The sequence below is a fragment of the Pseudophryne corroboree genome, chromosome 4 (assembly GCF_028390025.1).
Source record: "Pseudophryne corroboree isolate aPseCor3 chromosome 4, aPseCor3.hap2, whole genome shotgun sequence".
Classification (NCBI taxonomy): domain Eukaryota; kingdom Metazoa; phylum Chordata; class Amphibia; order Anura; family Myobatrachidae; genus Pseudophryne; species Pseudophryne corroboree.
Window position 1 is genome coordinate 618,037,159 of NC_086447.1, and position 16,176 is coordinate 618,053,334.

Sequence of the window (16,176 nt, forward strand, 5' to 3'; positions counted from 1 at the left end):
AGGCGTTTCTTCTTCATGTCGGGGCGGTGCCTTTCTATTCGCAGACAATTGCAATTTCTCTGAATAGCGATCCATGCTGAATTAGGCCCTAAGTCTGCTAGTGCATCCTGCTCTAATAAGAACATCAGCAATTTACCTGCAGTTTCCAATTATTTTTTTTTACAAACACAAAATATTGTCTATACAAAGCAGTATAAAAGAATTATAATTGTAGTCGTGTTTTAAAAAATAAAAGAACGATAAATACAATATAAAAGCGTAAATTAAATCTTCAAAAATAGAAATATCCAAACTCTTTTACAATTCTATGAGCTATGATACATTAAGGACTCAGTTGACGCTTGTAAAAAAAAAATCTGTGTTTTGGAACATGGCCTCCCTACGCCAAATTTCCTCAAATCAGTCTACCATACACCTTCTGCCTATTATCTGATGAAGCAAGCAGAGTGATCAAAGGTCATCTGAAACTACTGGAGACCCCTGGGACAGATGGCTTAAGTAATTCATTTTTATAAATTACTCCAAAGCATATTTGACTACCTGACTGCTTATTTATACCCATTTCAGAGCTCCAGCTATGAACATGGGTTATTGGCACGTGAGCGCGCATAACCCATTTTCATGTGCGGTCTGAAAGGTGCCAGGGGAAAATACCGGGTCAGGTGACCCGGTATTTCAACCCTGTTAGCGAGCAGTGTGTGTGCCACTCATTCAGTGTGTGTGCCACCCATTCACTGTGTGTGTACGGGTGGCACTTGGAGATCATGTGATCTCCAAGCGCCGCCCCCACCGCCTCACCACTGAAGTCACCAACCCGACAATATACCTGGTTGCAGACAGCGGCAGCAGGGTGTCTGAGGTGGGTCGCACCCTGAGAGCTCCCAGGTCAGGCTCCCGGGTGCGACCCGCCTCAGGCGGTGTGAAAGGGGTATTAATGATATTAGTAATAATGATTTATTTTCACTTCAATTTGAGTAGTACCCTCTTCCTATCTACTCATTTCTTTATAAAATACTGTCTATAAAATGTTTACAAAAATCTCAGTGGCCAGATTTAAGTTTATTCTTCACTCTATTACACACTGTGGCCATTGCCATGGGTTACGGTGATTCCTCAAAGTCATATGACATGACAGTATGCATTCTGTGTGCCCTGGGTAAACTGTGTTCACGGTTTTATGAGTACAACCCGGCCATGACCCTGATGTGAATTATTATAGTGCTCCCAAAATGTAGATTTCATGAGTGTCTGTTTGGCATAAATTGCTACAGTAGTTTCATAACTGTATAAGCATTGTGTAAGCTACTGTACTTGCTGAACCAAGTGACGAGGTGTTAACTAAGAATTTTTTAAAGGCTAAACTTCCTTGGAAATAATAGTTGCTTTTCACAGTAGGGGGCTCTTGTTCAAGCCCTTGGACACAGACAAGCAGGCTGGAAGAGGGTCAGTGTATCAGTCTTTCGTTAATCTTTTCCTGCCATAAAAATACTATCAAGGTTGGGGGATTCCATATCCTGCAGGAGAAAGAAAAATGCTGATGCACACTCTAAGTGACGTGTCATGACTACAGTATATGCAGTCTGTGTACCCTGGGTAAACTGTGCTCACGGTTCTATAAGTAATAACCTGGCCATGACCATGATGTGAATTATTATAGTGAAATGTAGATTTCATGAGTGTCTGTTTGGTATAAATTGCTAGTTTCATAACTACAGTATATTTGTATTGTGCAAGCTACTTGCTGAACCACGTGACAAGGTGTTAACTAAGAATAGTTTGAATGCTAAACGTTTTTGGAAATATTTTTTGCTTTTCACAGTGGGGGCCCTAGTTCAAACCCTTGGACAAAGACAAGCAGGCTGGAAGAGGGTCAGCTTATCAGTCTTTTGGTAAGCTTTTCCTACCATAAAAATACTGTCCAGGTTGGGGGATCCAATATCCTACCAAAAGGTATAACTATTCTATGTCCCTTTGATGCCCAACTATCTGGATAGCCAGAATACATTTCTTAAGCAAGAGAGCTATATGATATTTAGTGTCCCTGGAGACAACTTCATTTACATCTACACAGGTATTATCAGAACAAGGAAAGCAGTCATTTTTTTAAGCCTGGAAAGGGTGAGGGGCTGCTAGAAGGACAGTGGTTGTGGGACTCTAGAGATCAGAAACCCACACTACTAAGGGTTCACTCAGGGGAGTAGGTTTGTGCTTATGTGCCTCATGTGGTTTCACCCAAACAGATCATCTAAACTTCAGAGTTAGATAATTTTGGGTTATGACTTTTATAACTTTTTATTTACTTGAAATCAATCTGTGCATTTTATAACTGAATGTCTTGTTATTTTTCTTTGTAACTTAAACCTAAAGATATTTTCACAATAAATCCTAAAAATGTATCTGCATTATTGTGCTCTATGAATTCACATTCATGGAGAAGAATAACTATGGATTATTAAGTGTGTTGTGTCTAGTGATCACAAGAGTGCTATTCCAATACTCTTCATGGTGGCAGCTTGAGTAAAACCAACATCACGTCTGCCCATCTACATCAGTGTGGCATATCTGAGCGCAAGCAGGGTTGCGGTTTTGTGACATATACCATGATCAAGGTGGTCTCATTAAGGGTTGCAAAGCTGTTGGCTGTGATAGAGTCCTTATAAGGTTAATGAGGTAGATTCCAAGTTTCTGTGAGGATGATGTATCAAACCTTGAATCAAAATAAAGTAGACAAAGGCAAAGTACCAACAATCAACTTGTCATTTTACATGCTGTGTTAAATTGGTTGATACTTTCTCTCTCTCCAAGTTTTGATACATCTCCCCCAGGACATTTACAATATCTTGATCTTTGCTTACTCACTTTTTTTTCAAATATATATCAGACTGTCTTCTTAACAATGATTATTATACAAATCTGTTATTAGAGGAAGAACTCTTCCAACCCTGTGCTTTGTCATCCCTGTTACATGTTACATACTCCACATACATTAAATATCTTTTCTTATAGGCAAAAACTGTTCTTTAAAACTACATATGCAGCTTGGCTAGTAATTATCATTTGATCTTTGCTCGCCTTACCTCCTGCTCTGGAGCAACTTTTCCTTCTTTCTTTCTTTCTTTCTTTCTTTCTTTCTTTCTTTCTTTCTTTCTTTCTTTCTGCAGATAAACCTACAATCAAGATGTGACCACTTACAGATGCTTTATCTATAAAAGATGTGTTTTGTTCCTGGAGGACTCACATTAAATTTTAAACAATTATGAGAATGCTTTAACCTTTTGCACATAAATTTCTACATGTTCATTTGGTCCCTTTATTTTCTTCAATCTCTAACACTACCTTTTATTTCTGCTTACAATTAGGGACTGGATGCACTTCTATCTTTTTCTCCAACTCATAAATTGAATTTTTTTTAATTATATTTTGATGTTTATATACAAGATGTGTGTCATGACTGACAGGCTGATTCTCTAGATACATCAATCTGAGAATTGCCACCAGAGACTTATGGTTAAAACATGTGGTTAATGAAAACCCGGTAACTGCAACTAGAAAAAGTTCCTTTAGTGATACCACATTAGATGGGTTATTCAGAGTTGTTAGCAAACCAAAAAAATTGGGCAAATCCATGAGTGCAGGTGGGGCAGATGTAACATGTGCAGAGAGATAGTTAGATTTGGGTGGGTTATATTGTTTCTGTGCATAATAAATACTGGCTTCTTAATTTTTACACTGTAATTAAGATTTCAATTTGAACACACCCCACCCAAATTTAACTCTGTGCATAGGTTACATCTTCCCCACCTGCAGTGCATCATGGTTTTGCCAAATTATGAACTCTTTTTTGGTTTTCTTTTACCTTCATACAGAATTATCAATTGCACACTCACTTAAATTTGCTGTAGGTATGTAGGTATAGGCTTTCACCTCACAGGCTCACAGATTCACCAAGAGACATGGAAAATACACTAGAATTTATTATATTTTAATTCAATCAAAATAATCCAAGGTATTATTATAACAAAAATATAAGATTACAAATATGGACAGAAATACAGTACTTGAATCTCAAAAAAAATAAACAGGGCATAATACTTCAGAAACTATCAGTTACAGAAAAAAAATACTTGATTCCAATGTGGGGGACTGCACAATTGAGCATATAGGTTCACCTCCAAAGTATAGCTGAATCCCCAAGAAATGAACACTGAGCCTTGAGGGAGAAGTGACATTATACTTTTTACAGCTCCACTCTTCCCTCCCACCTTTTTACCTAGCTAAATGCTGGACACTGGACATGAAGGGATAATGTGCTTTCTCCACATAGCTTTCCTGCAATAGATAGAATGGGGAGTTAGCCCAGAGGGACATAACATTCCACTGCTCCCTGGTGGTGACACTCTGCTTTAATTTTTTATTCCTGGCCTTGCTTGACCAGGTCTGGTTGTTTGAGAATGAAAGATGCGGTTTTCCAGCCCCAAACATTTATGACTAGTACAGAATAAGAGATGATTATCTGTTCTCCCATTTCCCTGGATAAAGTTAGGTCAACTACAGGACACAGCTTAGCATCCATGTTGTTCCACCCTAGGGTCATTTTATACACTTACATAATAGACAATTCTGATAATGCTGACTGCATGTAAATGTCACACCTTTGTCAGAATGTGTCTGTGAAAACATGCTGGGGAGTTCTGGTAGGGGAAGTAGCAGTGTATGACTCACTGGGAGTTTCCAATTAGCCTCAGTTAATTACCGCAGCTAATTGTCCCACCGGGGGATATCCTATCATTGAACCTTTGTGTTTTTGGGAGAGAATGTAATTTTTTTTACAGGCGACCAAATTGGATAGCCTGTAAAAAATATGGGTGAAACATTGAGAAAAACTTCAGATTTTTGCACCCGTTGTTTCTTCACTTCTAATTGGCTACATCCCATTGTATTTTGTATAAGCTCTTTATTCTAACTTCTGATAAAGTTATGTCTATCCCAGCTCTGTAAGAAAGTGAACCCCATTAACAACTCTTAATAAGATGTATATTTCATCTGCCCAGAGACATCACTTTGTGTCTGGAATTTTCCTGTTTCCCACCTCTTCATTATGGTGATTAACTTACTGTCTTGTTTCTTATTCTATTTATAATGACAATCAATATATGATTCTCATTTTAATTTGTTTCTTCTTTTATTTTATTTGTCATGTTTTGTGCTACATATAGACTTCTTTATGTATAAATGTATTTAAAATGTTTTGGATTCTCTGCTTTTTATTATTTGGTTTACTTATTATATTTTTTTTACCGTACAAAGTTGTTACCCCAAACAAACTATAATTTTTTCACTGGTCAATTTATATTACAAAATGCTCTGTAATTTAGTTAGCGTAGAAATTAAAATACTGTTAACGTTTTTTTCGGTTATTTTGTAATCTGGCAGATTAAAAACAAAACTAAAAAACTACAAAATGTTTTACTGTCCTAAACAATTTCTTGGAACATCTGGTCTACACATTTCTCTTTTTCACTCTTTGTTCGCAGGGAACTCCGAACTTCAGTTTCCTAACACCTCCCTTTCCTCTTTCCTTTATACCTTCCTATACTAACAATCCCATGTTTGCTCCTCTTTCATAAGGGATACTGTTTATGAATACATCAGCACATTATCCATTTTACTGCTCCGTAAAAGTTTACTTATGATACATATGTGCCTTCTTTTATTGAGTTCCATATTGACTAGTTTATGTGAAATTTGCCACTGTTGGTGTATTATCAAATAAGAAAACAATAAAAACAATTATTATGAGTGAATTATGAATTAGATCACTGTTATATTAGGTTTAGAAAAAAAAACTAATTAATTTATGGAGTTTGGGAAATATGGCTAAAGGGAACCATATGTAAGCTAACACAATTTATTGTTTTGCAGATCTTATTGATTTATTTCCCAGATATATTGTTACCAGTGGTGTGCGGTGAGGTCAGTGGCTGGTGAGGCACTGCAGCCATAATGTCCACCGAGCCCAGCCAATCACCCCTACCACCGCCAAGCCAAAGCCTGCTACTGCCCCCTAGCCGATGCCCACTACCACCACCACTAATGGCCTCTGCCCATGCAAATGGCTGCCACCTTCCTGCCCTGTCTCCCTCAAGCGCCACCATCCTGCCCTGTCTTCTTCCACACCACCATCCTGCTCTGTCTCCCTTGACGCCACCATCCTGCCCTGTCTCCCTCAATGCCACCATCCTGCCCTGTCTCTCTCGACACCACCATCCTGCCCTGTCTCCTTCTACACCACCATCCTGCCCCGTCTCCCTCAATGCCACCATCCTGCCCTGTCTCCCTCAATGCCACCATCCTGCCCTGTCTCCTTCCATGCCACCATCCTGCCCTGTCTCCTTCCATGCCATCATCCTGCACTGGCTCCCTCAACGCCACCATCCTGCCTGTCTCCTAACCAGGGCTGATGCTAGGGTGTTCGGTGCCCCTATGCAAACTATAAATTTGTGCCCTACACCCCATACCCTGTAAAGGAACAGTTTGCGCCAAAGGCGCGCTGCGCAAAAATAAGGGATGTGGTTTACACTTAATGGGCATGGTCACACAATAGTAACCCCAATTAAAATAGCACAATCTTATTCATATTACAACACATAGTAGTTTCCTTTGTTCACATTGCACAACACGGTATTTCCCCTTATACACATTATGTCACATAGTAGTGCCCATTATTTGCCTAACCTTATTTGGTTCAATTTTTCTAACTGCATGCAGGACTAATATTGTTGCTCAAGCTTCAGCCTGTGTGTGGCCAGCTGAAGTACCCTGTGTCACACCAGTATCTCCCTACCCCTGTGTCCTTGCAGCAGATACATGCCTTTGTGTCCCTCCTGCAGCTCCCTGCCCGTGTCACAGCAGTAGCTCCTTGATCCTGTGACCCTCCTGTAGCAGTTTCCCTCAGTATTTGTGACTCAGAGTGTGCTGTGTGGGAGCACAGAACCAACTCTTTCCCCAGGCTGCACATTTGTGCATGTCCCAGCCCACATCGATGACTATGCTGCAAAGTGACAGCAGCACTGTCCTGGCAAGTGGGATACCAATTCCCCTGGCAACAGACCCAGTAGCACACAGCACAGGCATATATCAGTGCTCACCCAGACAGCAGAAGATCGCTGTCAGTACCGAGGTCCTGGGGGGTGTAGTTCTACCTCCTTGCACTTGTTTGCGGTAACTGAACATAAAGAACTACAAGTCCCTGCTGCCAGGAGTCTTGCAGCAGGGACTTGTATTTATTTATGTCCAGTTAACATCATGTTAAACACTGCTGCTGGGAGCCAGCCAGGCATCAGTTCAATAATTGGGGCAGTGTGGGAGGGTCCCCATGGGGCGAACACACCACCCGCTCCCCTATAATCCATCCTTGCATGCTGACAGTGACCTAGCGCTGCTGATGAGGAATATATCAGCTACATAATTGGGATAAGGTGCAATCAGGGACATTACTAGACTTTTCATGGAGTCGGGGAGATTGCTACTCTTTCAGGGAATCTCCCTGACAATCAGTGAGAGATGGCATATATGATATATTTACATACATACATACATACATACATACATACACTTGTTATTTGTTCAATACTATATATCTGTCATTAGATGTATATCTTGCATAAATGTCTGTAAAACTCACTCTGTATCTGTTGCCTCTTGGTGTGGGTAATTAATTTCACAGGACCACATAAGTCACTCTGGGGTCTTTTCATGAAGCAGTGAAAAATGTGGAGAAGTGAGCCAGTGAAGACGTTACCCATGGCAACCAATAAGCATTTACTGTAAGTAACATTTATAATTTGAATATTATACAATTGTACGGAGCAGCTGATTAGTTCTCCACAGCCTCACTTCTCCGCTCTTTTCACTGCTTCATGAATAGACCCCTCTGTATGAGATTTCGGGGCCCATTTATTAACATTATTTTTACTAAAACAATGTGAAAAGGGGTGTTTTCACACCCTTTTCACATTATTTTAGTATTACTTAAATGTATTAAAGGGCTTTTGGAGCAGTTTTCATGAAAAACTGCTCCAAACCCTTTGTCATTTTTTTAGTAACCCAGATCGCATTCCCCATACTTATAATGGGAAATGCGATCTGGCCCAGATTTACTAAAAAAAAAAAAAAAAGTAAAAAAAAAAATACCACAGTGAGCCCTGTGATAATTTTGCCATCTCAGGCTGGCAAGATCACAGGCCAGCACTGCGATGTGCACCCTTATGCCCAGCTTTCTCTGCCCCTAGCAGAGAAAGGTGTGCGAGGAGCCAGCAGTGTGATCAGCTATGTGTGTCCAATGGACACACAAGCTGATCACAGTGTTAAAAAAAAAAACGTAAGAAAATAAAAATCATACTACCAGCCCCAGGAGCCGATGTCCGCTGCTCCGGTGAGCGCTGCCGGGCGCCGGGTCCCTCACATGCTGCTCTGTGACCCCGGTGCATTAAAGTGATCCTGCAGAGTGGCAGCGCACTTTACAGCACCGGGGGTCACAGCGCAGAAGAAGGACTCAGCGTCCGGCAGCCTCCTGAAGCAGTGGACACCGGCTACTGGACTGGTAAGTATATAATCCAGGGGCTGGAGTAGCCGCGAGGGGGGGGGGGGGGGTCTTGGCGGTGGTAGTGGTAGCGATGGGCGGTGGTGCATACTCAGCAGTTTTAGATTCCATATAAGGCCGCCGCCATTTTCCCTCCGGACTTGGAGTGTGAGGGAGACAGACCTCTATCTTTCTGTAGGTGGTGGCATTCGGTGGGATCAGTGTGTGCTGTTTAGGGGTGCTGCGCTGTCCTGTGTGCTGTTAGTGGTGCTGTCCTGTCACTGTGGTGTCCTGTGCTGTTAGGGGTGCTGTCCTGTCACTGTGGTGTCCTGTGCTGTTAGGAGTGCTGCAGCTGTACCTGGGTGTTGCTGTCCTGTCACTGTGGTGTCCTGTGCTGTTAGAGGTGCTGCAGCCGTACATGGGTGTTGCTGTCCTGTCCCTGTGCTGTACAGGGAAACTGTCCTGTATGCTGTAAAAAATACAGGGGTGTTGTAAAGGTACACTGGTCCTGTCTTGCATGCTGAAAATTAAAGAGGTGCTGTGAAAATAAATGTACACTGGCCCTGTCTTCTATGCTGTAAAAATACAGGGGTGCTGTGAAAATAAATGTACACTGGCCCTGTCTTGTATGCTGTAAAAATACAAGGGTGTTGTTGTTAAAATAAAGGTACACTGGCCCTGTCTTCTATGCTGTAAAAATACAGGGGTGCTGTGAAAATAAATGTACACTGGTCCTGTCCTGTATGCTGTAAAAATACAAGGGTGCTGTTGTTAAAATAAAGGTACACTGGCCCTGTCTTGGACACTGTAAAATTACAGGGGTGTTGTTAAATTACAGGGGTGCTGAAATGAGCTGAAATGTGTGAAAAGTGATCCATTTGGACACCCAAACGGCACTTTTCCCAATAGCGCCCATTAGTTTACTAGCTTTACGCAGCTAAACCCGACACTAGTGGATGCGATCAGTGCGATAGGGGGCGTTAATTGTATATTGTCCCCTGCGATCTCTTGCCACTTTAGATGGGAGATAAGAGGCAATGTCATTTAAATTCTCTCCATTAAGTGTTAATGTGCAATCATTACTATAAGCGCAGTGAGTCACAGCGCTGTGTGAAAAAAAAAAGAAATATGGATCAGTTGATAGACGAGCAGGAGCAGAAACCCAGTACCAGTGCTGCGGCTGCTGTCAGGATTGATAGGAATTACTTACACATCTAGTTTAGGAAAAGACCTGAAATCTAAACATTTTACATCACCTCTAATAATAAAGAGAATATTACAGCCAAAAAATGTAAATTTGACAATGTACATACACCATGCGCAGTGGCATGGAAAGGGTCAGGTCATGGCCTTTCTTTGCAATCGGTGGTCCTGCTAGCGATACTGCTGCTTTGTGCACTAGAAGAATGCAGTCAGGCATCTTCTATAACCTCATATGATGATGATGCAATATCTTCTCACTCTGCGTTAGTAGAGGTGTCACCTTTAAATAAGAGAAATCAGTACCGCGCCCCCCCCCAAAAAAAAAAAGAACATTACTAAGGCTGATGAACAAACTTTGTGTTGATAAAATCCCTGAGGAGAGTCTAGTGGTGTCCACATTAGCTGTGTTTGAGTCTGACATTTCTGACACTGCACTTGTAGAGAAGTGGCCTTCTACCATTTCTGCACCTTTTGAACATAAACAGTACAAGTAAAGTGCCACAGGATGAAGGGAATATTTGTGTATCTGGTGCTGAGGATGTTAATGATGAGGATGTGTCAAAGTACTATAAGTCAGCTACCAGTGGCAGCAGGTCTTGCCCATGATAAAAAGAAGGCCACTATCATGCCTAGGTATAAGACAAGATTTACCCAAATCCTGACATTTATTAAGTCATCTGTACCATTTGTGAATCCAAAGTAAGTAGAGGTAAGGAACCATCTAGGAACCTTCTCCCTGTTACATAATTTGGAGTGAGTTCATGCAAACTATTTGGGAAAATCTGAAACTTCTGGTAAAATAATAGCAAACAGTTCAGCATCAGCTAGCTCCCAGCTCTCAGCTATATCTAAGCACATACAATCTTCATAGCCAACACCTTCATCATCAATATCCTCATTAATGATCAGAGGTACTAACTGACTCCTCTCCTATCCAGAAGTCCCCAGAAGGGCTGCTGCTGCTGGAGGTGATCTTCATCCCAGGAGGGGACCAAAACTATTTTACTGCCTTACTTAAACTAGTGGAAAAGCAACTAGAAATACTGAAGGAGAGTATGAAATGAAACAATTCCACTAAGTATATTGGACTTGTAGATCAAGGCCCACATGTATTAAGCCTTAAAAAGTGATAAAGTGGCAGTTAGGAGCTGGTTGGCTGGTCATTCATCACTCTTTATCCATCTCCAATTTATCATTTTTTAAGGCTTAATACATTTGGACTCAAGTTCCCTGTTTGCTTCACCAGGACCAAAGGGTTGTCAACATCTTCCAATTGGATCACTACATTTTGGCAATCATGTTTGATGCTAGGTATAAGGCATATTTAATGTTTTTATTTCCAATGGATCTTAAGAGATGCAAAGAGCTCTTTGTGAACAAGTTGTCAGCTCAAGTGGCACATGACACGGCAAAGTATCTTGTTTCAGTTTCTACTACTGCTGCTGTGAAAAAATGAACCTTTTCCCAAAGACCCATTGGTGATGAGGATGAGTCAACTCCGTGCACCAGAGCGAAACAACATCATGACATCCGATCAGGCCTAAAAATATTGCCCAAAATTATTGACACATCTACCGTGAATCGGTCTGGTACAGTAACCATCGATAGAATGGTGGAGGATTATTTTAACAACAATGTACAAGTTAATGTAGCATGTCAGACAGTACCTTTGACTACTGGTAGGAAAAAAAGGCACTTTGGACCCCTTGTATTAAGTAGTTTTGGTTTACTTAAGCTGTTCACCCTCCAGTGTGTACACAGAAAGGGTGTTTAGCAAAGCTGGGAACCATGTGAGCAATCAGCATAGGAGGCTATTTCCTAAAAATGTGGGAAAGCTGATGTTTATAAAAATTAAACTACAAATTCAATGAGAAAAACCTTTCCCACCAATTACATCAAAGTACAGAGACTTTAATGGTGGATTCCAGTGGGGATGAGCTATTAAATTGTGGTGATAATGATATTAGCACTGATGGGGGTGAGGAAGCGGATGAGGAAAATGACATCTTACAACTGTAGAGCAGATTAACAAAACTGTTACCTGCCTAAATCCCATTGGGAGTTTGGTTTGTGTCCCAAACAAATCAAGCAGCCACAAAATTGGCAGTTCGTTGTCACTGAAGTGCTCGGTTTGTTAAACTGTGCAAGTACTTTTTAATATAAAACATAAGGGTAGGAGGGATGACCGAAGGACAATGCCATCTTGCACCACTTTATACTATGGGCTGTAGTTTGGGGGAGCAATTGTGATGGTCTTTGTGCATAGACAAACATTTATGGTTATTGCTCTAATACATTAGTCATTTGTTAAATCAAAATAGATGACGCATTTTTATGCCGCTGTTCTTTTGTTTAGTTTAGCCAGCCATCCTTTGATCAATATTGATGAACAATATTGTGAGTTATGAGGTGGTCAAAATTGACTAGAACAAACTGCAAATTACAGAAATGTTATTGCGGTTATTAGTATTGTATGAAGAAAAACAGTCCCAAATTACATTTGACCTAATGCCTATTACACATCCAGACATATGTATCAGTGCAAACTAACCCTACCAATTATGCTGGTGGACCATGGGGGCCTAATATTCAATAATATATCAGGGCCTTTCTAATAATAGAGCCTTGTTCTTTAAACAAAACGCCTAGTGTCCTAATTATCCCTTTTACCTTGTGCCCTAGATTTACTACCCTATTTTTTTCATCAACATTGGCTAACATACCTGTGAGCTCTTTTGCATGGGGTGTCCTGGCCAGTGGTGGTTTTAGGTATGGGCTATCAGGGTGGCAACCCGGGAGACTGATGTCTGAGGGCACGGCTGCAGTCAGCCCATCTGCTGCCATGCACCATGCTGTCCGCCTCCTGCTGGGCATCCCCAGCTGGCCGCTTCCCACTACTGACTTCCGCGAAGCTTCACGTTTGGCAGAAGTGATGTATGAAGTGGCTGCAGAGATGGTTGGGAGCCAGGGGACCTACTTCCACGGCCAGACCTGGTGAGTGACACACACACACACACACACACACACACACACTAATTCTTTCTTTATAGAGAGGTTCTAACTTAAGGGGCACTATCTGGTGCAACATGTCTAAGAGGCTCTACGTGGTGCAATGTGTATAAGGGGCTCTACGTGGCATAACATGTGTAAGGGGCTCTACCTGGCACAAAGTGTGTAAGGGGCTCTACCTTGTGCAACATGTATAAGGGGCTCTACCTGGTGCAGCATGTGTAAGGGGCTCTGTTATAACATGTGTAAGTTGCTATACTTGGTGTAACGTGTGGAAGGGGCTCTACCTGCCGTAATGTGTAAGGGGCTCTACCTGGTGCAACGTGTGTAAGGGGCTCTACCTGGCATAACATTCTTCTTCTGGCCTTTTTGCAGCAGCATTTTTCCTCTCTATTCGGCTGTTATCCTTCATACTTTATTCAATCTGGCATCTTATCTGTATTATCGTGGGAGCTTTTTCTGTTTGCTGGAGCTCATTGGGAACTTAGCGCGCTGGATGCAGAAGATGTTGGCTTCCTCCAAGATGTATCAAGAAGAGTCAGGATGTTCCTTTTTCTGGTAAATTTCCTCACCCCTCATCAGGCGCAGCTCCATCTCCTCTATTGGCATCTTCAGATTCAACACTGGGCACCACTCCTTAGCACTGATCTAATTGTTATCCCAGGAACTTGGATATAAACTAATTTACTATATTAAAAAAAGTCGGACTAGACAATAACTTACCATACACTGTGCTTGCAGTACAGTTTTCAATAACACTTGGTCTGTAGCTATTGCCATATTCAACATTGGGATCTATCATATGGAATGTGCCTGTGCATGGTAATTTTGTTTGTGCTTGGCTGGGCGCGTCAGCAGACACTGTCACTCCTCGTCCTCCCTGCTCGGTGCTGGCCTGGCTGGGCATGTCAGCAGACGTTGTCACTCCCTGGCCTCCCTTCTCGGTGTCTGCAGGCTCTGGGAGCACGGGCGGGTACGGCACGTTACATCATGACACACGTAACGTCTGCCCCACCTGCAGTGCTCCTCTGGGAACGGAACCAGGGCGAGAATTATTGGGGTGAGTCCGTGGGCGAGGTTGCCTTGCGGGAAATCCGGTCCTGGTGCCGGCATGCACACCCCCAGGACCCAGCGTTCCAGGGTGCAGCCTGATCAGCCTATTGATTGATTAGGCCTTGCTGCAAAGGCAGTATAAAAAAATCTGTGAAAAATCCTGGACTTGGGGCTAATTAGATAGCATCAGGGGATCAATTACTATGTAGAGTGGCAAAAAAACATGATTTACTTTTTCTCTCCATGAAATATTTATTATCTAAAAGAAATTCCAAGCAGCAATGCTAGCCCTAAAATTGCCTGAGAGTTTTATATGTATGCCTTAACCCAGAAATACTACAGGATTCTTATATCTGTGCTGAAATCATAATGTATTTTAAAATATATTTTGATTTCCTAAGACGAGGGGCTGCATTTCATCTTAAACCCAGTTATCAGTAATTTCAATTCAATGTATGCTTTTTTATAGATAGGCCTGTCCACCTGCTGTAGGCAGCACGCAGCACACAGAGGTGGGAGACAAAAATGGTCTTATATTACATTCATCTCCACAGAACCCTAAAACACTCTGAATCAGGCATTGGCAACATTCATAGTACCTGAAAACATCAAAGACATAAAGGCGCACATAGGAATAAGAAATATATTCTAACAACATTAATCATCTGAGTTTATTGCATTAATACTTTCCTACTTTTCCTCAGAATGAGAATAGACTAGCATGGTTGCTGATAATGTCACTTGCAGTGTATTCCGGGATGCTTCTTGGACATTGGATGTGTTTTCTAACAAGCTGACACTGTTCATTATGGGTTACATGCAGGATACACATTACTGAATTTTACACAGGCCTCTTAATTGAATATCCTTGTCTGGCTCCACAAGCCCAGCTCTGCTGGTACAACTGAAGAAGCTAAATGGCCTCATTTCTCATTACTGAGCTAATCCATTAGCCTGACAGTTCCTCCAATTGGGATTGAAATCCAATTCCTCCTTACAATTTCAGGTGCTTAGGACAAGGAATGGAGTGCTTTATTTTGCTTTCCCAGCAGCCTAACTATGCAGTGGCTTTACTGGCTTAGGATGGAAGGGAAACATAAAATAAACTGGTTTAATACCTTGCAACAGTTGTATGCTTGTTTGTAATCTGCACTCAGAAATGTGCTGTGGAAAGCTGCCATGTAATAAAGAAAACAAAAAAATCATTACCTTTAGGAAAATGTACAAGTAAGGGAAATTAGGAAATACAAAGGATTATGCTAAAATTATTTGCTGGAATCGTTATTTTCAAGTTCACCAAAACTAATATGCAATATATTAATCAGCAGGAGCCCACAGTAAACTCTGCCACCCTCAGGGAGAGCACTACCACTGGCTACACATTAGAAGCACTTTCTACTCATCATACACTGTACAGGCAGCCCTAGGAATAGTTGCTTTCTCCCCCTGGCATTTATCTACAGAGCACCAGAAATAGCTCCTTCTTACCAGGTCCAGTGGCGTTGGTTCCTCAGGCCAAAACTGGCACCCACCGCAGTTTTTCCTCACTGCCAGCAGTCCCTCTCTCACACTACTGTTCTCCCCAGCCGCTCTGGCTTCAGCTGGCTGCAGCTTCCATGAAATTTAAAGACTCAGGCGCTCCAAACCATGAAATCAAGTTGATATCAAGGCCCCCATTTTTATCAAGCTTTTATCGAGCAGGAGAAACACTTAACAGCAAAAAATAGGACTCATCGTCATGTAGGTAGACTTTACGCATTCCTCAGGTGGTGAAACAACATGGAAGAGAGCTGTGCTTTCCGCTTCTACATGAATTGCAGATACCATACAAGTGTATGTTACTGCGATTCCAGCACAGAGCAGGGCTACCACAGGAGAATTAATAATGTTCGCCGCAGTAGCCCTGGTCTGTGAATTGCGGGAAGCGGAGTAAAGCCCCACAGGAGAATTAATAATGTTCTCCCCGGTTCTCCTGGTCTGTGAATTGCGGGAAGCAGAGTAAAGCCCTGTTTACTGCAAAACGGGGCTTTTCTCTGCTTTATGAATAGACCCCAAAGTACCAGCCAACCAGCTCCTACCTGCCATGTTACAGGCTGTGTTTGAAAGATGACCGTTAGGAGCTGATTTGTCGGTACTTTATCACCGTGCAATTTATCACTCTCCAAGGCTTGATAAATCTGGGCCTGTATTTGAATCTACTCCCTGTATAAGGAAGACTGTGGGCACTATTCAGTGCCAGAGTATTGGGCTCACGTATCCACAGGGTCTGTTCTGCTAGAATGCCCTGCCTACTTACCTATGTTCTGATCAAGTCCGTATGAAGATTCTCC